The sequence below is a fragment of the Mustela nivalis genome (genome assembly GCF_964662115.1).
Source record: "Mustela nivalis genome assembly, chromosome: 2".
Classification (NCBI taxonomy): domain Eukaryota; kingdom Metazoa; phylum Chordata; class Mammalia; order Carnivora; family Mustelidae; genus Mustela; species Mustela nivalis.
In genome coordinates this window covers 106,410,395-106,437,135 of record NC_139021.1, presented here as the reverse complement: position 1 = coordinate 106,437,135, position 26,741 = coordinate 106,410,395, and the positions used below count along the sequence as shown (strand labels likewise).

The 26,741-nt window shown below is 40.3% G+C and overlaps 1 pseudogene across 1 annotated transcript in view; it reads right to left on the bottom strand.

Moving 5' to 3' along the window:
• LOC309859326 (protein phosphatase PTC7 homolog pseudogene) overlaps positions 1–26,741 on the bottom strand; it is a 46,925-nt pseudogene that overhangs the window by 2,119 nt on the left and 18,065 nt on the right. The gene's annotated exons all lie outside the window — the stretch shown is intronic.

Genomic DNA, 26,741 nt, shown 5'->3' with positions numbered 1-26,741 from the left:
TCTTTTCCAGTTGTCAAATAACCGGGAGCCACTCCTCAGGGAATGATCCCCAAGCCCATTTCTAGTAAAGCGGTCAGGACACAGGGCTTGAAGCAATGTCCAAATCACCCAATGTGTGGCCAAAACCATAACTGAAATGTCTTCCCAATTTCAGGGTAGAATTACTTATAAAGATGGAAAGAAGAGAGCACAGAGACATCCTCAGGAGAAACAAACAAACAAAAAAGAATGAAGCCATGAGGTGGGTCTCGCTGGGTCTAAGAGTTTATAGGTAGAAACATGGCGCCCCTTGAATGAGTTTTGTCCAGCATCTTACCGCTTCTTGAAACTTCTGTCAGTTCTCTAGCTCATACAGAGAGTAGTGGTTCAGAATGTGCAGTGGACTCAGGAATCAACAGAAATCATGGCCCCAACCCCTCACCAAAGAACAAGGCAGCAGGTACCAGCACCTTGAAAAGTCTAAAATGCCTTCCTGAAATGCAGCAGGATGACAGCTTGGAATCAGCTTTTGATGGTGCATATTCTTCTATACATGTTGTTTTGCGGGCATTCTATTTCTAAAACATTGGAATAAGGATCAATGAAAAGATATGATGAGTAGACCAAATCAATAGACCAAGAACCCCAGTTCTGTCACTGGCCTGAACCCCTGAACTAGGAAATTTCTAGTAGAAAGTTCTGCCTAGATATCAATGTTGCCTGTTAGAACAGAAATGCATTTGAGGAAGACTCCTCACCCAGATGAATCAGAAAGTGCCAGAAGTGACCAATAGTTCCCTCAGCCTCATTATAATGTTAAAATCCGCTCCTGAATAGTCATCCCTGACCCTAACAAAAGGGGCCTGCTTTCCCTTGTTTGGGGCTTTGGAAATGATTCCCAGGATCTCCCTTTTAGTACAAATAAAGGCAACCTGGTGAGGCATGAAGACTCTGCCTGTAGCTCACTGGAGAGCAGATTCACCCTGACCCTTGTTCCCAGAACAAAGCCTGGGGAGCTGCACTGAGTGTTACAGGATGATGGTAGGTCTCCTGGCTCCCAGGAGAAGTTCTGCCTACAGGTGCCACATTGCCAAGCACTTCTCTTACTCCAAAACTTGGAGCAGCTCTGGCCTGGTTGATTTTTAGGAGGTCTTTTTACTCTATATACCTCTGAGGGACACAGACTCTTTGCACAAGGGAGATAAAAGGGAAAAACAAAAACAAAAACAGAAGCCTCTGTCTTCTGAAAAACTACTATTCCTGGTGCCTGCCTTTATCCCTCGAAGATGAGAGAACCCAGTCACTGGGGCACCTTGCAAAGTAAAGTGCTTTCTGGGATGCCTGGCTGGCTCAGTCCATTTTATTATTATTATTATTATTTCTTTTTTATTTCTTTTCTTTTTTGTGTGATTCAAATTTTTTAAATTTCTTTTCAGCATAATAGTATTCATTGTTTTTGCACCACACCAGGTGCTCCATGCAATACATGCCCTCCTTAATACCCACCACCTGGTTCCCCCAGCCTCCCACCTCCCGCCCTTTCAAAACCCTCGGGTTGTTTTTCAGAGTCCATAGTCTTTCATGGTTCACCTCCCCTTCCAATTTCCCTCAACTCCCTTCTCCTCTCCATCTCCCCATGTCCTCCATGTTATTTGTTATGCTCCACAAAGAAGTGAAACCCTATGATAACTGACTCTCTCTGCTTGGCTTATTTCACTCAGCATAATCTCTTCCAGTCCTGTCCATGTTGCTACAAAAGTTGGGTATTCATTCTTTCTGATGGAGGCATAATTCTCCACAGTGGCTCAGTCCATTAAGTGACTGCCTTCAACTCATGTCATGATCCCAGTGTCCTGGGATCAAATCCCACATGGAGGCTCCTTGCTCAACAGGGAGCCTGCTTCCCCCTCTGCCTCTACCTGCCACTCTGTCTGCCTGCACTCTCTCTCTCTTTCTCTCTCTCTGACAAGTAAATAAATAAAATCTTTTAAAAAAGAGAAGTAAAGTGCCTTCTATTTTTATAGAAATATTTGAAAGACATTTACCCTTCTAAGTTCCCTTCTGCTCTCTCCTCACATTCTCTTCCCTGCTCAGGGTGTCTGCCCCCAGGTGCACATGTTCCAGAAACAGAAGTGAGGGGAGCCAACCCCCCTGTGCCCACAGTGCTGCAGGTCGGGCCCAGACTAAGCCTTCGTGCATGAAGAAACTGATCACCCAGCCATGTTCACATGAATCCTGATGAAAGCCAGGATTCCCTTCAAACCTGAAAAATGTTTTTCAAAGTTTTTTTTTATTATTATTATTTAAGTTCCTTTTATTGTTTCAGTAATCTCTACACCTAACATGGGAGGTTCAAATCCACAACCCGAGGTCAAGAGTTGCATGATTTTCTGATTGAACCAGCCAGGCGTCCCTAGTATTTCCTCTTATCAGGCACCTCGTTTTATCGCTGTGTGTGTGGCCCACTTTTGCAAGGAAAGACAATTCTTTCTTGATTACCATGTAGTAAATCTTTGTACTTCTTCTGTCAATGGGGTTTAACTCATACTAACCTTCCAAGGCAAATACTATTATTTCTATTTTAAATATGCAGAGGCTAAGACTTGGGGAGATTAAGGGAGTTGTCTGTGGATACTCCAGTGATAAAGAAGAGAACCAGGTCTGTCCAGTTCTGAAAACCCTCAGTCTTTCACTACACAGGCAGCACAGGCATTAATCTACTAAATGATCTAGAAAAAACACAACTAAGCCAGGAAAGAAAAGGGTTTATAAATGGACTAAATAAATATCTCATCTAGCCATTCTGACTGGTGTGAGGTGATATCTCATTGTGGTTTTGATTTGTATTTCCCTGATGCCGAGTGATGTGCAGCCACTCTGGAAAACAGCATGGAGGTTCCTCAAAATGTTGAAAATAGAACTGCCCTATGACCCAGCAATTGCACTATTGGGTATTTACCCTAAAGATACAATCGTAGTGATCCAAAGGGGCACGTGCACCCGAATGTTTATAGCAGCAATGTCCACAATAGCCAAACTATGGAAAGAACCAAGATGTCCATCAAGAGATGAATGGATAAAGAAGATGTGGTATATATACACAATGGAATACTATGCAGCCATCAGAAGAAATGAAATCTTGCCATTTGGGACAACATGGATGGAACTAGAGCGTATCATGCTTAGCGAAATAAGTCAAGCAGAGAAAGACAACTATCATATGATCTCCCTGATATGAGGAAGTGGTGATGCAACATGGGGGCTTAAGTGGGTAGAAGAAGATTCAATGAAACAAGATGGGATTGGGAGGGAGACAAACCATAAGTGACTCTTAATCTCACAAAACAAACTGAGGGTTGCTGGGGGGAGGGGGTTTTGGAGAAGGGGGTGGGATTATGGACATTGGGGAGGGTATGTGCTTTGGTGAGTGCTGTGAAGTGTGTAAACCTGGTGATACACAGACCTGTACCCCTGGGAATATAAATATATGTTTATAAAAAATAAAAAATTAAAAATAAATAAATAAATAAATAAATAGCTCATCTATATTGTACGGTCATAATTGGTACAAAAAGGGTTTTTAAAGTCACAGGAATAGAACTTCCAAAAATAAAAAACTCATAAAGCCAGGTAGAATTTTAAGGAAAGTTTTCCTAGCCAATGTACATTGTTATTTGAAGTTTTTTTTTTTTTTTTCTTCTGAAGAAATCTCATTCGGTCTTTTAATTAGTGGCAAACAAGATAAAAGATCATCATAAAGACATCATACATCCTGTCCCTTCAAACTTTAAATCCAGAAGTGTTTTTATTTTCTACTGTAATAAGCAAAGTGAGTAATATTGACATTCTTAATTACACCGAAGGAAGTGAAGGCAAGTCCATTAATTAGCTCTAGAGCTTTATCTACTTTAGACTTGATGAAATAACTCATAAAATAATCTAACGCATCTTTAAAGAACTCTAGAAATACATGTCTGGCACTGGCAGAAAGACCCTCACTAAAGGGCCAGTACAGAGCAGTTTCGCTCTGGACCTCTGGGTGCAGCTGGAGTTGAAGATCCTGATCTGTTACCAGTAAGAGCACTCCATGCAGTAATCTAAGAAAGTGCAGAGCAAACAGTTCTAGAGACAAGCAAAAAGGAAAGAAAACACCATGTCTTAGCAAATCTTATGATATTTACCAAGGGAGATCTTTCATTTTATTGGTATTCCATAACCACCTGGTCCATTAAGTCTCCACTGCATCTATTAACTCCAGAGGAGGCAAAATCCCATCTGGGACAGAAAAAACAATGAAAGCAAGACATATTTTTTGTCCTTAGAAACCCCTCTCCCCTGGAGAGGCCGCTTGTCAATGTACTTTCCAATGTAACAAGAGGTGGTTGCTTGCTAAGGAGGGTCAAGAACTTCTCATTTAAGGAGATTCTATGTTAGAAATGATAACACATGGATCCAAGCTGTGTCCAAGGCTCCATATCACTCAGACCAATTGTTCATGGTATAAACTGTTATCAGTGAATCCTTCAATAGCCACCAGCACCAACAGACACAAATAGAAATGCTCACCATGAGACACATTAGAATTTTCACTGCAGCCTGTTTTGGAATAGGCAAAAACTGGAAACTATGAAATGCCCATCAGAAGCATAAAGGAAAATAAACTGTGAATGCAAAGTGAGCAACAAGGCAGCAGTTAGCATGCATGAAGAATCCGCAGACATAACATTGTGTGAAAAAAGTCCACGACAAACAAGGACATGCTTCACAATGCCACTTTTAACGGACAAGAATGGAAAAGCAAGCTATATACTGCTCAAGAAAAAAAGGACAATCATAGGAGGAGCCAAAAACTTGCACAGATACTGTTCCAAAGAAGACTTACATATGGCAAAAAGCACACAGAAAGAGGTTCCACATCATTATTATTCATTAGGGAAATACAAATCAAAACCACAATGAGATACCACTAAACACCTACTAGGATGGCTATAATCAAAACAATGGAAAGTCACAACTGTTGGCAAAGATGCCAAGAAATCAACACCATCACCCACTGCTAGTGGGAATGTGAAAATGTTCAGTCGGTGTGGAAAACAGTTTGGTGGTTCATCAAAAATTTGCATGTAGAATTACTGCAGTTCTATTCCTAAGGTACATACCCTAAATGGCTGAACACAGGCGTGTAAATAAAAGCTTTCATATGGAGATAATGGCAACGCTATTTACAATAATCAAAAGGCAGGAACAACTCCCCCAAAAGAGGTTGGAAGTACTGTTCTTAATATCAGTCAAAAGCAAACACCTGTGAGATTTGGAATTCTGGTTTACTCCCAGTATTCTGGGGTCAGCAAACTGTACTCTCCTGCATACACAACAAAAATCTGTGTATATGATGCTTATCCCCTCAGCACATAGTGAAATTAGGACATCAGATGAATTTGTAATTTTCCTATTTCAAAGATCTAAATCTCACAACCTAAGAGAGTCTGACAACATATTTTAGGCTTCCGGTTATACTGATCTCATAAAAGGGATGATTTTCCATTTTCCCAGGTATCTTCTCCAACCTCGTCCTCCACTGGCCTGATGCTGATGCATCATGTGCATACATTAGCTTCTTAGGGGGTCCCCAGTACATGCAAACTACTAGAGAGAGGATCTGCTTCTCGATCCTTCCTAAATCTCCACCATTGACACCTTTACCTCAACCCCAATGGTTAAACCACATAAAGTGTATGACACCTAAAGGGCATGTGGGCAGTTTCTACCTTACATGTCACTCACCGTCCTCCCTTCTTCAAATCAGAGGTCTGTTTTGTCACTTTAAAAAACGTAATAGTGAATCCAAGAAGGCCTGATGGGATTTTGTTGAGCACAATAAGACAGTGTCTAGAACCCAAGAGCCCTGCTGACTCTCCCCTGCTGCTTGGCTGTGCCTCTGCTCGCTCTCAGAGCTGAACTCAGGCAACGTGTCCCCACATCTCCCCTGCAGTTCTTCTGTTCCATGCCACTGTCACAGCGGGGGGGTGGGGTTCAGCTTCCTGAAGTACCCTGTTCTGATAAAGACAGAAAGGACACTGATGAGTCCTAAGGGCAACATGTCTATTTAGCACAGAGCAGGAAACACTTGCCTTCATAAGAAGAAGCCCACTTATTACATGGGGATCCCTTTCAAATATATGCAGGAGTTGAGGGTTTTAAGGGCGTCTTCCATTTCCCTATCTCTGAAATGATGACGAAGGCGTGAGGTACTTATAGTCTCTTTACCGTCTCCCAGGCAGTGGTCTGAGCTAGGAACTCATTGAGAGTGATGATTCACACAGCACTTTCTTGGCACCCACAAAAGTAAAATCATTTATTTTTTATATAGCTTTCCTCTACTTGACACGATCTAAATATTCCTGACTTCCTACAGAGATCTCCCAACTCTGAACATGCTAGTTTTATCAATAAATGTGTTCATAATAGCATTGTAACTCCACAGAACTCATTAATATTATTAATAACTTAACCTTTTTCACCTCACAGGCTCAGTACAAAACTCTTCACATGTGGATTGTTAAAATACATAATGACAACGATAATGAGAAGCGTATTCCTCATTCCCAAATTACTACCTGCTCCAAGGACCAGCTTTTGAGGACTTCTGAGGAATGTAACACTTTTTTTTTAAGATTTTATTTATTTATTTGACAGAGAGAGATCACAAGTAGACAGAGAGGCAGGCAGAGAGAAGGAGGGAAGCAGGCTCTCTGCTGAGCAGAGAGCCCGATGCGGGACTCGATCCCAGGACCCTGAGATCATGACCTGAGCCGAAGGCAGCAGCTTAACCCACTGAGCCAGCCAGGTGCCCCAGAATGTAACACTTCTTATATTTGATAACAATTTCAAAGGCATCAGCTAAAATTATGAGTCATATGCAATCAAGTTTTATTAACTCCCTGAAACACATGAGAGAGACTATGTGGAGACCCTCATCAGATACTTGAAGGTATGTGACCAATGGGAAAATCAGTCATTTTGATTTGCGCAACAGAATGTGCATTTGGGTTCCCTCAACAGGGGAGATGGGGGGAAAGTCATTGGAATGAAGTGTTGTTTTTTTTTTTTTAAATCTCCTGATTGAATGGAGAAAGACAACTATCAAATGATCTCCCTGATATGAGGAAGTGGAGATGCAATGTGGGGGGTTTGAGGGGTAGGAAAAGAATAAATGAAACAAGATGGGATCGGGAGGGAGACAAACCATAAGAGACTCTTAATGTCACAAAACAAACTGAGGGGGGCAGGGGGTAAGGGGTAGGGAAAGGGTGGTGGATTATGGACACTGGGGAAGGTATGTGCTATGGTGAGTGCTGTGAAGTGTGTAAACCTAGCGATTCATGGACCTGTACCCCTGGGGATAAATATACATTATATGTTTATTTAAAAAATTAAAAAAATTAAAAAATAATAATAAAATTTTTTTAACTCTTAAAATTTTTTTTTAATTTCCTAATTGAAGAAAATATGTTTTGCTTTTCTTTATAACTTAAACTGGCTATAGTATTTCAAGCATAATGACATACCCTTACTATTGAACAAAAGATGGTTATACTAAAACAAACCGACAAACGACCTTCAAATGCTCTTCTTAGCCCATTTTATCACACTTGCTTCTGCTGGAAAAGAGGGAAAGTTCAGATGACACACTCAAACCATCCATTAGGAGACCCAGCCTGAATAGTATCCTATCACCCCATAATGGCCATGAACAGACAGACCCCTTTGCCATTCTGCCCAACACAAGGTCAATGGACAGGGTTCTGAGACAGCCCTCCCTGATTGCCCTTGGCAGACTGAGGCAGTTTTTCTATTCTGTGAGTGATTGCAGCATTACCTGGATAGTCTAAGTCCAAACTCTTGGGTGAAAGTCTTGAATAATTTGCAGCTCCTGCCATGAGCTCACACCCAATCTATCATATGCCATCAACACAGCTGTCTGTCTGTGGATCCTGGCAACAGGTAGCAAGAACACACTGAGTGCAGGGAGAAACCTAGCCCCCATCCCCACACAAAATCCTCAACAAGATGGACAGGGCAATTAGATTCTGTCACAAAGACTCCAAAGTAAGCACAGAAGCTCTGCTGTTAGCGACTTAGTGCTGACCCAACCAAGCCTCCACTCTTCTTTCCCCACACTCCTCCCTTTCTTTTATAACCTCTCTCACCTTTCTTCTACCAAATGCTCGAGTAAAATTATCCCCCTCTTTGTTCCATTGCAAATAACCCCACTTGGAAATGAGATGAAGACAAGAAACCACCCAAACAATAGAAGGATGGAAAAGGGCAAGACCTGTATTCAAGCCAGTGAGGAACAATGGCCAACACTCATTCAGAATTATCTATGAAGTGTTTCCTGCCAAATAACCTGGACATATAGCTCACGGAGTAAGAGTTCCTGTGTTTGAGCTAGTGGGGTCACAACCACTAATCAATTCCCATTATGTGTGAAAGATTACCACATATTCTCTTTCATCACAGTTCTGTTTCATTTAAGAGTAGCCTTCCCACAAAACTTGCAAAGGGATTCTGCCACTGAATTGTACACCTGAAATGGATTAATTGTATGACATGTGAATTATATCTCAAAAAAAAGAGAAAAAAGTAAGAGAGAGAGAGACTCAGGTTGCTGTCTGCCACCTATCTCCAGGTGACAGGAGGTGGATTTTTAGAGGGAGGTGATCAAGGCTTTCCCCAGTGTGCAGGAAAGAAAATATAGCCACATGACTGTTTCTCCCCATCATTCATTTTAACAGTGAAAGGCATGACAGCACTTCCTTAGTGAGGTGCTGAGCCCTGCGGAGGTCTGTAACCAAGAGAAGGAGGAGGGAATAAGATAGAATGACCGGATGCCTAAAGCACTGTCAAAAGGAATAAAGTAATCTAAAGTGATCATTATGACAGGACAAATCTCCCAAGAAAATGCCTATCACAAAGAGCTTGCATGGGGGCAGAAAAGGAGTTCTGGCTTGAAGCCACAAGGAAAGGTCTGTAGCAGTAATTCTCAGACAGAAGGGAGATAGAATTAAAGGTGAGCCCAACACCCAACACTGAGGTAAGAATGTGCCGGGTAGTACAGGGGTGGGCAAGTGCCTGCATCAGCAGGAAATGGGGGATTCGCTGGTGATAGAGGCTGAGCAGTTGGTTGGGTAGGATGTGAGGGGTCTCAAATGCCATGCTCAGGACAGCAGCTCCCTCTGGCATCACGGACAAACACCTTGGAGGCTGGCAGCTTGAGTAGTGCATCAGCACATCTGATAGCTTGCCCGTATAGACAGCACCCAAGCAAAGGGTCTCGGAGGAAAAAATAATGTGATCAGATATGTGCTTTAGAAGGACAACCCCCCAAACAAAGCATAGCATGGTGGATCACAGAAAACTGTAGCAACATTAACAGTTCGGGGGCCCCCAGGGAAGTTTTGATACCTCCATAGAGTGGAAATGTCAAGGCAGTCATTAAAAATCATAATCTTCAAAAAAATGTAATGTGACTTGGGAAAAGAACATGTATACAATATTAAAAGAAAAAAGCAGAATACTGAACTCTATTAGATGTTTCCAATTTTATTTTTTTAATTACTCAGGATAAACATAAGAAAGAGATTAGTAATAAATACACCATATAGAGTTCCACTTCCAGGATGACTGAGAAGCTCCAAGGACCCACTCCCCAGTGAAGCCAGCAAAGCTGGTGGAAAAAGGATTTTAAAAGTAAAGATATCTAGAAATTGTCCTCAGGGTGGTAGCAAATGAAGAAACTTTGATTCAAGAAAACTTTCTAAAATGGTGTATGAATATTATGGCATTTGAGCCACAAACTATTCTTTCCCTCATTACCAGAATCGCCAGATGGGCTTAGCAGAAGGTCTTCTGCAGATGGGCATAGCCAAGAAGATAGGGTCCCTTTTCCCTCTGCTCTCAATCAAGGCTTAGTGTATCTCATCAAGAGGGATAGGCAACCCACATTCCTCATTTCCTTCAACCCCCAGTTAAAAGGGTTATATTCCTGCTAAGTGTAGCCAAGAGGCCATGACCTCCCTTCTCTGACACAGCCTCTCCCCACAAAATGGAGGCTCCAGTGAAAGCATGGCAGACTGAGAATCCTGGGGCCCTAGCCACCCTCACTACAGCTCACCTGGGGACCAGCTTTCATGCTTCTGAGAGGCAAGCTGAAATGACCAGAGTCTACTGTCTCACCTGGTGCCCAGTGTGGTTCAGAGAGTTTGTCTAGGGTGAGCAGAAGTCCATAAGAAAAGCGAGCTCCAGAATTCTCCACAAAGGGTGTGGGCAATTCAAGTGAAAGGAGCTCAAGACAGTAGTCTCTCTTAGTTCATATTGACAAGCTGAGCCATTGACCAGCTCGTTCACCAAAGACCCAGGGAAAGAGGCCATTGAGAGCCCTCCTAGGGTACAAACAGATGCTAAAGACTAGCCTAAAAATCTCCCTCTGCCCAGATGTAATTGGATCAGACAGTTGAAGAGGTGATGCCCAGCACACTGGGGAAAAAAGTAGAGAAATCACAAGGTAACTAACGGGACCATGGGTATGGTGGGTATGGGTATGATTGGGCAGAGGAGTAACACGAAAATGCAGCAGACAGCTTAACAGTGATGATGGAGAGACAAAACTACACCATCCCAGGGCAACTGTCTACATGTCCAGCTGCACCATCTGAGGAAACCTGCTGTGGAAGAAAAAGACTTCAGAACAGCCAACCAAGTCACACAACAAATAAGACAAGTTAATAACAAGCCTGGAAACATGGAGGGGAATCAGTACCCACAGTTGCTACAATATATTATCCAAAATGTCCAGTTTTTGACAGTAACAACAAATATAAGAAGTGCGAAGAAATAGGGATAGGAACACATATTTGGGGGGAAAAAAAAAACAGGCAACAGAAATTGCCTTTGAGTAAGGTAACGCCAGATTTAATACACAAAATTTTCAAAATAGTCATGAAAAAATACATTCAAAAACGGATGTAAATCATACTTAAAGAAGGAAATCACAGTATGAAGACCTCAACTCACCAATAGAGAATGCCAATCCAGAGGCAAAAATTATTTAGAAAATAAATGAAAATTCTGGTGTTGACAGTACCATAAATAAAATTATAAATTCATTGGTTGGGCTCAGCAGTAGATTTGAACTGGTAGAAGAAATAATCAGAAATCTTGAATATAGATAGATAGATAGATGATAGATAGATGGATAGATAATAGAGATTCTATAATCTGAGAAATAGAGCAGAAATTGAATGCAGAAAAATGAACAGCACCTCATAGAAACTTGGGACACCATTAAGTATGCCAACATGGCCTGAGCTAAAACCAGAGTCAGACTCTCAACTGAAGGTGTCACCCAGGCAGCCCAGCCATCTGTGATTTCTGTCCACAGTCTCTGTAAGGCTCATCCCATGCTTCAGTGCTGCAGCTGCACTCCGTTTTTCCATGGAAGCTTTCGGTTTGAGGTGCCCCAATTGGCACCTCCATGAGTCCTTGTGTTTAGGCTCTGCAGGTCTCACTGGGTGTTGTTGTTACTGCCTTTATTACACAGATGGTTGCCTCATAAAATAGTTTCAAGTATTATTCTTGCAGTCTCTTCTAAGTGTTGACATAAATCTCAAGTATTGTTGCATATGTTCCAATGTTTCCATTGGAAACAGAGTATAATCTTAAGAGCATAAGAGAAAATCAGGCAGACACACAAACATCAGTAATTTTTTTTGCTCTGAATTCTGCCTCCCAAGACATGTGGTCCTTTTTAGGGATTCCAACACAAGCTTGTAGATCAGATTCAAAAGATTGGAAAACCTGGTGAATTTTGTGTGCAATTGTAGGTGAGTGTGTGCGGATAAGTGAAGTTCACTTTTATGTGCTACATTCTGTGACTTTCATCTGATCTCAAAAAGATTCATAACCTGGAAAGACCAAGAATTGTAGCTCTATAATGAACTCTATAATGAACCCTTCTATTTATAAACACATCAAGTTATTTAGAAAGCGAGAATGGTTGAATTTCTTATTTAAAAGAGTCTTAGAGGGGTGCCCCAGTGGCTCAGTGATATAAGCCTCTGCCTTCGTCTCAGGTCATGATCCCAGGGTCCTGGGCTCGAGCCCCATGTCAGAGTCTCTGCTCAGCAGGGAACCTGCTTCCCTCTCTCTCTCTTTGCCTGCCTCTCTGCCTACTTCTGCCTACTTGTGATTTCTCTCTCTCTGTCAAATAAATAAATAAATAAATAATCTTTTAAAAATAAAAATAAAAAAGTTAAAGAGTCTTAGAAAACAGTTTGACTATCTTTGTAGTTTTATGGAAGTAATCCAATTTTCTTTGCTGGGTGTTCCAATACTAAGCATAAAGCTTTTTCCACAGACACTTTAAGGACCTGAGAGCACTCAGGTAATAAAAAATTTTCTACCTTGAGAGCAACAGAAGGCTGTACGTGTAGTCTTAGTTCCTTGGTGGTAACTAAGACCAAATCTTCAGAAGCACAACTCCATGATCTATAGTCACATGAATACTTTAATATCTTCCCCATATAGTTCAGAACTGGTACATTGCAGGGAGTAAATGATTGTCATTGTGTTTTATGACATTTCCTCTCTTAATTTGCTCATTATGAATTTGATTTTTGGTCTTTTTAGATGTCTTATTTCTCTCTTTTCTCTGATCATTTGTCCTGAATGTAGGCCATTCTATTTTTCTCTTTGTACATCTGCCACCTGTGATTCTTCCTTTTCTCATTTCCAAGTCTCATTTCCCTAATCAGTGTGTCTCCTGCCTTGATCATGAGATCTGTTATTCTCAAGAGACTTTAGGCATCTTCTCTTTTGTTCTGTCCGAAGCCTGGAAGAGGCTCTTGGTTGTTGTTTTTGGGGTGTGTGTGTGTGTGTGTGTGTGTGTGTGTGTGTTTCTAAACTGCACAGTCATAGAATGAGAATCTAGAAAGAGGTCTGTGAAACTCTGTGCTTGTTTTCTTTTTCTAAGGATTACCTTTTCTCGTGTTTCTTTAAGGGTTTTCCCCCCCCAATTTAGAAATATCCGAAGGAGAGTCCATCCTGCCCAACATGCTTCCTAAGCCTGCAGGAGTTCAGTAAGTGCTTGTTGACTGGCTCACTGATTCTTTAAGAGCAACCTTAGTAACAGAAAATTAATCTTGACATCTAACCTAGAATTGTTACTACTTCAATTCTTTTCCCTCTAATTACTTTGAGTACTTTCCTTCTCAACAATCTAGTACATTCCCCACTATCTCATCCTCCTTTATTTCTGTTCGGTTAAATATTCAAGTGCCTCATAAGCCCATCATGTGATTTATGTGCTTTGCTTTTTATTTTTATTCTGTTCTCTGTTCTGAAGACTTGTCTTTACAAACCATAATATCTCTGGTTCCCTGAGGATCAGCTGACATACTGACATGGTATTAGGGGTTGAAATCTCAAGGAAGCAGAAGAGAGGGAAAGCAGGGAAGGAGAGAGATCATGTAGGGAAGGGAGCACTGATCATCACACCAACCCACGGCAGCAAGTGCAGCCAGTGCTCAATCATGGAGGGTCATTTCAGAGATGCCAGTCATACCACCAGTTCTTAGGACAGTACGGGGCTGCAGGCGGGAAAATAAGGATTTATCTCTTTCTTCTCACTCTCCCATTGGTGTTGACTCACCCACAATTTTCCAGTAAGAGCACCCAGTGGTTACTGCAGCCACAAGAGCTCAGAGTTCCCATGGCTCTGGATCCAGCCCTGCTTGTACTCAGTGAAGTGATCTCTCTTACCCAGCTGGCACCACAGTGCAGAGCCTCCCCACCTCTGCTGATTGATTATGGTGACAACATCCGCAACCTGGACCATCACTCTGGGGACTGCGGAAGCCATGAAAAGTCAATTTCCTCAACAAGCAGAACCAGTACCCATTAACTGGGCCCCATGTAATACCCTTTATAGAGAAAAATAGCTTATTATATCCTGGCATGCTGCTCCTATCATATTCCATGAGGAGCCAAACACATTCTTCAGTATCAATAGTGTGTGTGTTTTTTTAACCTCACCCACACACCTCTCTCCAGAGAGAACCCTCTTCCCTCTCATAGCTCTGGCTCCATCCCTACCTCTCAAAATCATCTTCTTTGAAGTCCATGGTATTCACCTACACTTTCCTTTCTCCTTTAATCTGTGCTGGCTTTCTGAGATCAAATGCTGAAAGGTTTTGTGGTGTTTCTTAACTATCATCTCCACATTCCCCCTGCCATGTGCCCTGCTCTGCCCCTGAGGGATCAGACCTTGACTGCCTGCCAAACATGCCATAAATCAGCCTACAACTGTTGGACACTTGGGGCCACTTACCATATTTCACTCTTATAAATAATGCTTAAAATTTGGATCTCTCTATGGTAGTTTCCTTAGGTATGTTCCTAACAAAGAAAGGAACTATGCAACTGGAAGGTTTAATTGATACTGAACTTTCTCTCAAAGAGTACTAAAGTGTATGTTTATTGACATTCTTAACAATATGAATGACCTTGCCCAAGTTATTTAATAAAATAGAAAGATAATATATAATATAGTGATATATAACCAATGCTATATAATGCAAAAATATAAGGGATCTTATTCATTCATTCATTGCCTGACCTTTATTTTTCAGACTTTTCTGTAATAAACATAACTACGAGGAGACCTATTTTGTAAATGACATTTAGACACATAGCAAGCAACCTATATGTGTAAAATTTAATATCATATGTACACTTCACAAGAACACTAAATGTTTGCATCATAGACAAGAAAAACAGTGAATTTCACATTACTGAATGGGATTCAGAGCATTATGAACTCTCTTTGCTTTGGGAGAGATAAGTTTTATGACCTGATTTTCTTTTGTGGTGCTTAAGTCCATAAAGATTCTCCTTCCTGATGGGAGAAGATATTTGCAAATGACATATCAGATAAAGGACTAGTGTCCAGAATCTATAAAGAACTTAGCAAACTCAACACCCAAAGAACAAATAATCCAATCAAGAAATGGGCAGAGGACATGAACAGACATTTCTGCAAAGAAGACATCCAGATGGCCAACAGACACATGAAAAAGTGCTCCATATCACTCGGCATCAGGGAAATACAAATCAAAACCACAATGAGATATCACCTCACACCAGTCAGAATGGCTAAAATCAACAAGTCAGGAAATGACAGATGCTGGCGAGGATGTGGAGAAAGGGGAACCCTCCTACACTGTTGGTGGGAATGCAAGCTGGTGCAACCTCTCTGGAAAACAGCATGGAGATTCCTCAAAATGTTGAAAATAGAACTGCCCTATGACCCAGCAATTGCACTATTGGGTATTTACCCTAAAGATACAAATGTAGTGATCCAAAGGGGCACGTGTACTCGAATGTTTATAGCAGCAATGTCCACAATAGCCAAAGTATGGAAAGAACCTAGATGTCCATCAACAGATGAATGGATCAAGAAGATGTGGTATATATACACAATGGAATACTATGCAGCCATCAAAAGAAATGAAATCTTGCCATTTGTGACAACATGGATGGAACTAGAGCATATCATGCTTAGCGAAATAAGTCAAGCGGAGAAAGACAACTATCATATGATCTCCCTGATATGAGGAAGTGGTGATGCAACATGGGGGCTTAAGTGGGTATGAGAAGAATAAATGAAAGAAGATGGGATTGGGAGGGAGTCAAACCATAAGTGACTCTTAATCTCACAAAACAAACTGAGGGTTGCTGGGGGGAGGGGGTTTGGGAGAAGGGGGTGGGATTATGGACATTGGGGAGGGTATGTGCTTTGGTGAGTGCTGTGAAGTGTGTAAACCTGGTGATTCACAGACCTGTACCCCTGGGGATAAAAATATATGTTTATAAAAAATAAAAAATTATAAAAAAAAAAAAAAGATTCTCCTTCCTGAAAATTTACTCTTTTGGGGTCATGAAGCTACCTTCTGTGTAATTTCAGAATTCTCTTGATAAACTATGTTTACTGCATGAATCATCCAACAGATGTGCTAGTACTTAGAAGCTGGCAATGAATATGGATCCTATGGATTTAAATTCTTAAGTTTTTAAATATGGGATTTTTAGTTTATATTTACCTTCCAACACAGAGGTATATACCAGATGTTTACCATAGTTCCATTCTATTCTGCTTTTTCTCTAATCTATCCCAATATTTTAACACAAAACTGCATCCAAGTAATTTGGAAATATTTTAATAATATTAGACCTATGTGTTAAGAAATATATAAGTCATGGGGCGCCTGGGTGGCTCAGTGGGTTAAGCTGCTGTCTTCGGCTCAGGTCATGATCTCAGGGTCATGGGATCAAGCCCCGCATTGGGCTCTCTGCTCAGCAGGGAGCCTGCTTCCTCCTCTCTCTCTGCTCTCTCTCTCTGCCTGCCTCTCTGCCTGTTTGTGATCTCTGTCAAATAAATAAATAAAATCTTAAAAAAAAAAGAAAAAGAAAAATATAAGTCATAAAAAACAAAAGTGTTGGAACCCCTGGGTGGCTCAGTCATTATGCATCTGCCTTCAGGTCATGATCGCAGAGTCCATGGATGGAGCCCTGCGTGGAGCTCCTGCTTAGCAGGAAGCCTGCTTCCCCCCTCTCTCCTCCCTCCTTGTGTTCCCTCTCTCTCTGTCAAATAAATAAATATAATCTTAAGCAACAACAAAAAAAAAGTGTTCCCTAAGATATTTGTCATGAATGCATAAGCGTAAATATGACAAATCTGAAGGCTATGTTATCAAACAGGTCATAATACAATCAGATAAGTTCTTGGACAATTCCTGGAAGACAATCCACCATAAATTATTTTTTAAATTTACTAGTGAGGGACACCTGTGTCACTCAGTCAGTTAAGCATCTGCCTTCATCTCAGGTTATGATTTCAATGTCCTGGGATAGAGCCCCACATTGGGCTCCCTGCTTGTGCTTTCTCTATCTTTCTCTCTCTCTCTCATTCATTTTCTCTTTCACAAATAAATAAAAACATTTTAAAAAAAATATTAGCAACTCCCCAATTTACCCAAAACTTTAATGTTTTTTTTTGTTTTTGTTTTTTTTTAAATTTTTTATTTTTTATAAACATATATTTTTATCCCCCGGGGTACAGGTCTGTGAATCACCAGGTTTACACACTTCACAGCACTCACCAAAGCACATACCCTCCCCAATGTCCATAATCCCACCCTCTTCTCCCAAACCCCCTCCCCCCAGCAACCCTCAGTTTGTTTTGTGAGATTAAGAGTCACTTATGGTTTGTCTCCCTCCCAATCCCATCTTGTTTCATTTATTCTTCTCCTACCCACTTAAGCCTCCATGTTGCATCACCACTTCCTCATATCAGGGAGATCATATGATAGTTGTATTTCTCTGCTTGACTTATTTTGCTAAGCATGATACGCTCTAGTTCCATCCATGTTGTCGCAAATGGCAAGATTTCATTTCTTTTGATGGCTGCATAGTATTCCATTGTGTATATATACCACATCTTCTTGATCCATTCATCTGTTGATGGACATCTAGGTTCTTTCCATACTTTGGCTATTGTGGACATTGCTGCTATAAAATTTCGAGTACACGTGCCCCTTTGGATCACTACATTTGTATCTTTAGGGTAAATACCCAATAGTGCAATTGCTGGGTCATAGGGCAGTTCTATTTTCAACATTTTGAGGAACCTCCATGCTGTTTTCCAGAGTGGCTGCACCAGCTTGCATTCCCACCAACAGTGTAGGAGGGTTCCCCTTTCTCCGCATCCTCGCCAGCATCTGTCATTTCCTGACTTGTTGATTTTAGCCATTCTGACTGGTGTGAGGTGATATCTCATTGTGGTTTTGATTTGTATTTCCCTGATGCCGAGTGATATGGAGCACTTTTTCATGTGTCTGTTGGCCATCTGGATGTCTTCTTTGCAGAAATGTCTGTTCATGTCCTCTGCCCATTTCTTGATTGGATTATTTGTTCTTTGGGTGTTGAGTTTGCTAAGTTCTTTATAGATTCTGGACACTAGTCCTTTATCTGATATGTCGTTTGCAAATATCTTCTCCCATTCTGTCAGTTGTCTTTTGATTTTGTTAACTGTTTCCTTTGCTGTGCAAAAGCTTTTGATCTTGATGAAATCCCAATAGTTCATTTTTTCCCTTGCTTCCCTTGCCTTTTGCGTTGTTCCTAGGAAGATGTTGCTGCGGCAGAGGTCGAAGAGGTTGCTGCTTGTGTTCTCCTCAAGGATTTTGATGGATTCCTTTCGCACATTGAGGTCCTTCATCCATTTTGAGTCTATTTTTGTGTGTGGTGGAAGGAAATGGTCCAATTTCATTTTTCTGCATGTGGCTGTCCAATTATCCCAGCACCATTTATTGAAGAGGCTGTCTTTTTTCCATTGGACATTCTTTCCTGCTTTGTCGAAGATTAGTTGACCATAGATTTGAGGGTCTATTTCTGGGCTCTCTATTCTGTTCCATTGATCTATGTGTCTGTTTTTGTGCCAGTACCATGCTGTCTTGATGATGACAGCTTTGTAATAGAGCTTGAAGTCCGGAATTGTGATGCCACCAACGTTGGCTTTCTTTTTCAATATCCCTTTGGCTATTCGAGGTCTTTTCTGGTTCCATATAAATTTTAGCATTATTTGTTCCATTTCTTTGAAAAAGATGGATGGTACTTTGATAGGAATTGCATTAAATGTGTAGATTGCTTTAGGTAGCATAGACATTTTCACAATATTTATTCTTCCAATCCAGCAGCATGGACCATTTTTCCATTTCTTTGTGTCTTCCTCAATTTCTTTCATGAGTACTTTATAGTTTTCTGAGTATAGATTCTGTGTCTCTTTGGTTAGGTTTATTCCTAGGTATCTTATGGTTTTTGATACAATTGTAAATGGGATTGACTCCTTAATTTCTCTTTCTTCTGTCTTGCTGTTGGTGTAGAGAAATGCAACTGATTTCTGTGCATTGATTTTATATCCTGACACTTTACTGAATTCCTGTATACGTTCTAGCAGTTTTGGAGTGGAGTCTTTTGGGTTTTCCACATATAGTATCATATCATCTGTGAAGAGTGATAATTTGACTTCTTCTTTGCCGATTTGGATGCCTTTAATTTCCTTTTGTTGTCTGATTGCTGAGGCTAGGACCTCTAGTACTATGTTGAATAGCAGTGGTGATAATGGACATCCCTGCCATGTTCCTGACCTTAGCGGAAAAGCTTTCAGTTTTTCTCCATTGAGAATGATATTTGCAGTGGGTTTTTCATAGATGGCTTTGATGATATTGAGGTATGTGCCCTCTATCCCTACACTTTGAAGAGTTTTGATCAGGAAGGGATGCTCTACTTTGTCAAATGCTTTTTCAGCATCTATGGAGAGTATCATATGGTTCTTGTTCTTTCTTTTATTGATGTGTTGTATCACATTGACTGATTTGCGGATGTTGAACCAACCTTGCAGGCCTGGAATAAATCCCACTTGGTCGTGGTGAATAATCCTTTTAATGTACTGTTGAATCCTATTGGCTAGTATTTTGGTGAGAATATTTGCATCTGTGTTCATCAAGGATATTGGTCTATAGCTCTCTTTTTTGATGGGATCCTTGTCTGGTTTTGGGATCAAGGTGATGCTGGCCTCATAAAATGAGTTTGGAAGTTTTCCTTCCATTTCTATTTTTTGGAACAGTTTCAGGAGAATAGGAATTAGTTCTTCTTTAAATGTTTGGTAGAATTCTCCCGGGAAGCCGTCTGGCATTGGGCTTTTGTTTGTTTGGAGATTTTTAATGACTATTTCGATCTCCTTACTGGTTATGGGTCTGTTCAGGCTTTCTATTTCTTCCTGGTTCAGTTGTGGTAGTTTATATGTTTCTAGGAATGCATCCATTTCTTCCAGATTGTCAAATTTATTGCCATAGAGTTGCTCATAGTATGTTCTTATAATAGTTTGTATTTCTTTGGTGTTAGTTGTGATCTCTCCTCTTTCATTCATAATTTTATTTATTTGGGTCCTTTCTCTTTTCTTTTTGATAATTCTGGCCAGGGGTTTATCAATTTTAATAATTCTTTCAAAGAACCAGCTTCTAGTTTCGTTGATTTGTTCTATTGTTTTTTTGGTTTCTATTTCATTGATTTCTGCTCTGATCTTTATGATTTCTCTTCTCCTGCTGGGCTTAGGGTTTCTTTCTTGTTCTTTCTCCAGCTCCTTTAGGTGTAGGGTTAGGTTGTGTACCTGAGACCTTTCTTGTTTCTTGAGAAAGGCTTGTACCGCTATATATTTTCCTCTCAGGACTGCCTTTGTTGTGTCCCACAGATTTTGAACCGTTGTATTTTCATTATCATTTATTTCCATGATTTTTTTCAATTCTTCTTTAATTTCCCGGTTGACCCATTCATTCTTTAGAAGGATGTTGTTTAGTCTCCATGTATTTGGGTTCTTTCCAAGCTTCCTTTTGTGGTTGAGTTCTAGCTTCAGAGCATTGTGGTCTGAAAATATGCAGGGAATGATCCCAATCTTTTGATACCGGTTGAGTCCTGATTTAGGACCGAGGATGTGATCTATTCTGGAGAATGTTCCATGTGCACTAGAGAAGAATGTGTTGATTGATTCCATTTCATGTGTATTCTGTTGCTTTGGGATGAAATATTCTGAATATATCTGTGATGTCCATCTGGTCCAGTGTGTTGTTTAAGGCCTTTATTTCCTTGCTGATCTTTTGCTTGGATGACCTGTCCATTTCAGTGAGGGGAGTGTTAAAGTCCCCTACTATTATTGTATTATTGTTGATGTGTTTCTTTGATTTTGTTATTAATTGGTTTATATAGTTGGCTGCTCCCACGTTGGGGGCATAGATATTTAAAATTGTTAGATCTTCTTGTTGGACAGACCCTTTGAGTATGATATAGTGTCCTTCCTCATCTCTTATTATAGTCTTTGGCTTAAAATCTAATTGATCTGATATAAGGATTGCCACTCCTGCTTTCTTCTGATGTCCATTAGCATGGTAAATTCTTTTCCACCCCCTCACTTTAAATCTGGAGGTGTCTTCGGGCTTAAAATGAGTTTCTTGGAGGCAACATATAGATGGGTTTTGTTTTTTTATCCATTCTGATACCCTGTGTCTTTTGACAGGGGCATTTAGCCCATTCACATTCAGGGTAACTATTGAGAGATATGAATTTAGTGCCATTGTATTGCCTGTAAGGTGACTGTTACTGTATATGGTCTCTGTTCCTTTCTGATCTACCACTTGTAGGCTCTCTCTTTGCTTAGAGGACCCTTTCAATATTTCCTGTAGAGCTGGTTTGGTAATTGCAAATTCTTTCAGTTTTTGTTTGTCCTGGAAGCTTTTAATCTCTCCTTCTATTTTCAATGATAGCCTAGCTGGATATAGTATTCTTGGCTGCATGTTTTTCTCGTTTAGTGCTCTGAAAATATCATGCCAGCTCTTTCTGGCCTGCCAGGTCTCTGTGGATAAGTCAGCTGCCAATCTAATATTTTTACCATTGTATATTACAGACTTCTTTTCCCGGGCTGCTTTCAGGATTTTCTCTTTGTCACTGAGACTTGTAAATTTTACTATTAGGTGACGGGGTGTGGGCCTATTCTTATTAATTTTGAGGGGCGTTCTCTGAACCTCCTGAATTTTGATGCTTGTTCCCTTTACCATATTGGGGAAATTCTCCCCAATAATTCTCTCCAGTATACCTTCTGCTCCCCTCTCTCTTTCTTCTTCTTCTGGAATCCCAATTATTCTAATGTTGTTTCGTCTTATGGTGTCACTTATCTCTCGAATTCTCCCCTCGTGGTCCAGTACTGTTTGTCCCTCTTTTGCTCAGCTTCTTTATTCTCTGTCATTTGGTCTTCTATATCACTAATTCTTTCTTCTGCCTCATTTATCCTAGCAGTTAGAGCCTCCATTTTTGATTGCACCTCATTAATAGCTTTTTTGATTTCAACTTGGTTAGATTTTAGTTCTTTTATTTCTCCAGAAAGGGCTTTTATATCTCTCAAGAGGGTTTCTCTAATATCTTCCATGCCTTTTTCAAGCCCGGCTAGAACCTTTAGGATTGTCATTCTGAACTCTAGATCTGACATATTACCAATGTCTGTATTGATTAGGTCCATAGCCTTTGGTACTGCCTCTTGTTCTTTTTTTTGTGTTGAATTTTTACGTCTTGTCATTTTGTCCAGATAAGAGTAAATGAAGGGGCAAGTAAAATACTAAAAGGGTGGCAACAACCTCAGGAAAATATGCTTTAACCAAATTAGAAGAGATCCAAAATCGTGAGTGGGGAGAAAGGGGATAAAAAGAGGTTCAAAAAGGAAGAACGAAAAAGAAAGAAAAAAGAAAAGAAAAAAAAAAGAAAAGAAAAGAATTTTTTAAAAAAGAAAACACCTAAGAAAAATGTAAAAAAGAAAAAATATATATATTAGATAAACTAGTAAAAAATCGTTAAAAAAGAAAAAGGTAACAGTTAAAAAAAAAAATTTACCCGAAGGCGAGAAGAAAAAAAAAAATGAAAAAGAAAAAATTAAATTAACTGCAAGACTAAAAAAAATCACAGGAGAAAAGCCATGAGTTCCGTGCTTGGCTTTCTCCACCTCTGGAATTCTGCTGCTCTCCTTGGTATTGAAACCACACTCCTTGGTAGGTGAACTTGGTCTCGGCTGGATTTCTTGTTGATCTTCTGGGGGAGGGGCCTGTTGTAGTGATTCTCAAGTGTCTTTGCCCCAGGCGGAATTACACCGCCCTTACCCAGGGCCGGGGTGAGTAATCCGCTCGGGTTTGCTTTCAGGAGCTTTTGTTAACTGAGCGCTTTCCGTAGAGTTCCAGAGGACGGGAATACAAATGGCGGCCTCCTGGTCTCTGGCCCGGAGGAGCCGAGAGCCCAGGGCCCCACTCCTCAGTGCGCCCTCAGAGAACAGCGCCCAGTTACTCCCGTCTGCCTGACCTCCGGCTGCGCTCCGAGCTCACTGATCCTGTGACCGGTTCAAGGTAACACCGAGCTGTGAGCTTACTGTTGGCTCTGTCTCTGTAGCCAGCTTTCCCGTTCCAATACCCGCAAGCTCTGCGACACTCAGACACCCCCGATCCTTCTGTGACCCCGCGGGACCTGAGGCCACGCTGACTCCGCGTGGGCTTCACCCCGGTTTAGCCTCTGGAGCGATGTCCCTCAGCGGAACAAACTTTTAAAAGTCCTGATTTTGTGTGCGGTTGCTCCGCCGCTTGCCGGGAGCCGGCCCCTCCCCCCAGGGTCTATCTTCCCGTCGCTTTGGATTCACTTCTCCGCTGGTCCTACCTTTCAGAAAGTGGTTGTTTTTCTGTTTCCAGAATTGCTGTTCTTCTCTTCGATCTGCCGATGGATTTTCAGGTGTTTGCAATCTTTAGATAAGCTATCTAGCTGATCTCCGGCTAGCTGAAGCAGTCTCAGCTTGCTACTTCTCCGCCATCTTGACTCTTCCCTCCAACTTTAATGTTTAATAGTAAATTGTTCGTCCTTTCTTCTTTCCTTTTAAGCCACCATATTATCTTCGACTAACTTTCTTCCAAATTTTCTGAGTAAATGTAAAAAGTAAAAGCTTTTGTCAGAGGTAAGACTTATTTCTTAAATAATTTATTTAATAACATAAAACAAAGGATTTGTAGTAACTTATTCTGGCAGCAAATTGTTAAGTCTTGTTACCAGGCTCTCTCTTTTCTAATAATAAGAATATATTAATGTTCCTACACAGTGGATTAAGTAAATTTGCATCAAAATAATGCTAAAATCTGGTTTTAAAGTGGTGGAGTAATAGAAAAAAATTCTCAATAGTCTATATTTTTTTTTAATTTTTATTTTTTAAAACAGACACATAGACCAGTGGAACAGAGTAGAGAGCCCAGATATGGACCCTCAACTCTATAGTCAAATATCTTTGACAAAGCAGGAATAAAGATACAGTGGAAAAAAGACAGTCTCTTCAATAAATGGTGCTGAGAAAATTAGACAGCTATGTGTAGAAGAATGAAACTCGACCATTCTCTTACACCACACACAAGGATAAACTCGAAATGGACAAAAGACCTCAACATGAGGCAGGAATCCATCAGATTCCTAGAGGAGAACATAGGGAGTAACCTCCTCAACATTGGCCACAGAAACTCTTTCAAGATATGTCTCCAAAGGCAAAGGAAACAAAAGTGAAAATGAATTTTTGGGACTTCATCAAGATCAAAAGATTCTCCACAGCAAAGGAAAGAGTCAACAAAACAAAGAGGCACCTCATAGAATGGAAGAAGATATTTGCAAATGACTACAGACAAAGGGCTGATATCAAGGATCCATAATGAACTCCTCAAACTCAACACACACAAAATAGATAATCGTGTCAAAAAATGGGCAGAAGACATGAAGAGACACTTCTCCAATGAAGACATACAAATGGCTATCAGATAAATGAATAAATGTTCATCATCACTGGCCATCAGAGACATTCAAGTCAAAACCACATCAAGAGATCACCTTACACAGTTAGAATGGCCAAAATTAAAAGACAGTTAACAACGTGTGTTGAAGAGGATGAGGAGAAAGGGGAACCCTCTTACACTTTTGGTGGGAATGCAAGTTGGTGCAGCCACTTTGGAAAACAGTGTGGATGTTCCTCAAAAAATTAAAACTAGAGCTACCCTATAACCCTGCAATTGCACTATTGGGTATTTACCCCAAAGATGCAGATGTAGTGAACAGAAGGGCCATCTGTACCCCAGTGTTCATAGCAGCAATGGTCACAGTCACCAAACAGTAGAAAGAACAAAGATGCCCTTCAACAGACAAATGGATAAGGAAGATGTGGTCCATATATACAATGGAGTATTATGCCTCCATCAGAAATGATGAATACCCAACTTTTGTATCAACATGGATGGGACTGGAGGAGATTATGCTGAGTGAAATAAGTCAAGCAGAGAGAGTCAATTATCATATGGTTTCACTCCACAAATATGTGGAGCATAAGGAATAACACAGAGGACATGGGGAGATGGAGAGAGAAGGGAGTTTGGGGAAAATTGGAGGGGGAGATGAACCACGAGAGACTGTGGACTCTGAAAAACAATCTGAGGACTTTGGAGGGGTGGTGGGTATTACAAAGTGCACATATTGCATGGAGCACTGGGCATGGTGCATAAACAATGAATTCTGGAACACTTAAAAGGAATTTAAAGAAAGAAAAAAAGAAAGAATAAAAAGTCTGCATTTTCAAATGTAAAAATTTTAATCTAAGTAATAGTTGTTTATAAAAAATAATTCTGTAAGGCATAGAGGCTTGTTGCAAATAATGAATTTTCAGATTAATAATATATCTGAATATCTTCTAATATCTAAAGTAATAATATTCTACATTAAAAGCTTCCTTGGGCTAAAATATTTCCTGGACCTACATGATGTGCTCTTAGAGTTTTACGAGAGAAATCATAGGTTCTTGAGCTATCATTGAGGAAATGATAACAAAGAAAATGTTTGAGTTTTCTCTTTTTCCTGGATCTTTTGATTACTGAATTTGCCATAATAAGCAGCATTGTTGGGTATATGTTTGTACATGCTAATGTTATTGAGACAGGCTTAGTTTCAATTGTGGTAACTTGTTTCTCTGATGAATAAAAAGGAGGAAATTTTAAATAAATAAATACATAACGTGATAGAGTAAGATTATTCTGCCTCTTCTCCCACAAATGCATTCCATATAAGAGAGAATAGGACATAGAAGATATATATTAGATGAAATAAGTCAGATAGATAAAAACAAATAGCAGACAAATAGGAAGACAAATATGAGTTCACTATATGTGGGATCCCAAAAAAATTAACAAATGAATGAAAGCAGAATCAATCCTATAAATACAGAGAACAAACCGATGGTTGTCACATGGAAGGGGGTAGGAGGATGAGCAAAATGGGTGAAGGTTTCCAGTTATGGAATGAATACATCATGAGAATGAAAAGTAAAGCATCAGTAATATTATCAATGATATTGTAATAGCATCATATGGTGACAAGTGGTAGCTACACTTGCAATAAGCATAATACAGTGTAAGCATAACATAACATTATATGTTGAATCTCTATGTTGTGCATTTGACACTAATGTACTGTTGTGTCTCAACTATACTACAATTTTTAGAAAGGGAATAAGAAGCAGAAATACATATCTATCTTCAAAAAATAGAACCATCTCAACTGAAGCACAAAACAAGAGGAATAGCTACCACACATGGTGAAAATCAAACAAGAGAATGAAAATAACATTCACCATCTGTACCCCAATGTTCATAGCAGCCATGGCCATGGTCACCAAACTGGAAAGAACCAAGATGCCCTTCAATGGACGAATGAATAAGGAAGATATGGTCCATATACACTATGGAGTATTATGCCTCCATCAGAAAGGATGAATAACCAACTTTTGTAGCAACATGGACGGGACTGGGAGAGATTATGCTGAGTGAAATAAGTCAAGCAGAGAGAGTCAATTATCATATGGTTTCACTTATTTGTGGAGCATAACAAATAGCATGAAGGACATGGGGAGTTAGAGAGGAGAAGGGAGTTGAGGGAAATTGGAAGGGGAGGTGAACCATGAGAGACTATGGACTCTGAAAAACAATCTGAGGGTTTTGAAGGGGCAAGGGGTGGGAGGTTGGGGGCACCAGGTGGTGGGTATTAGAGAG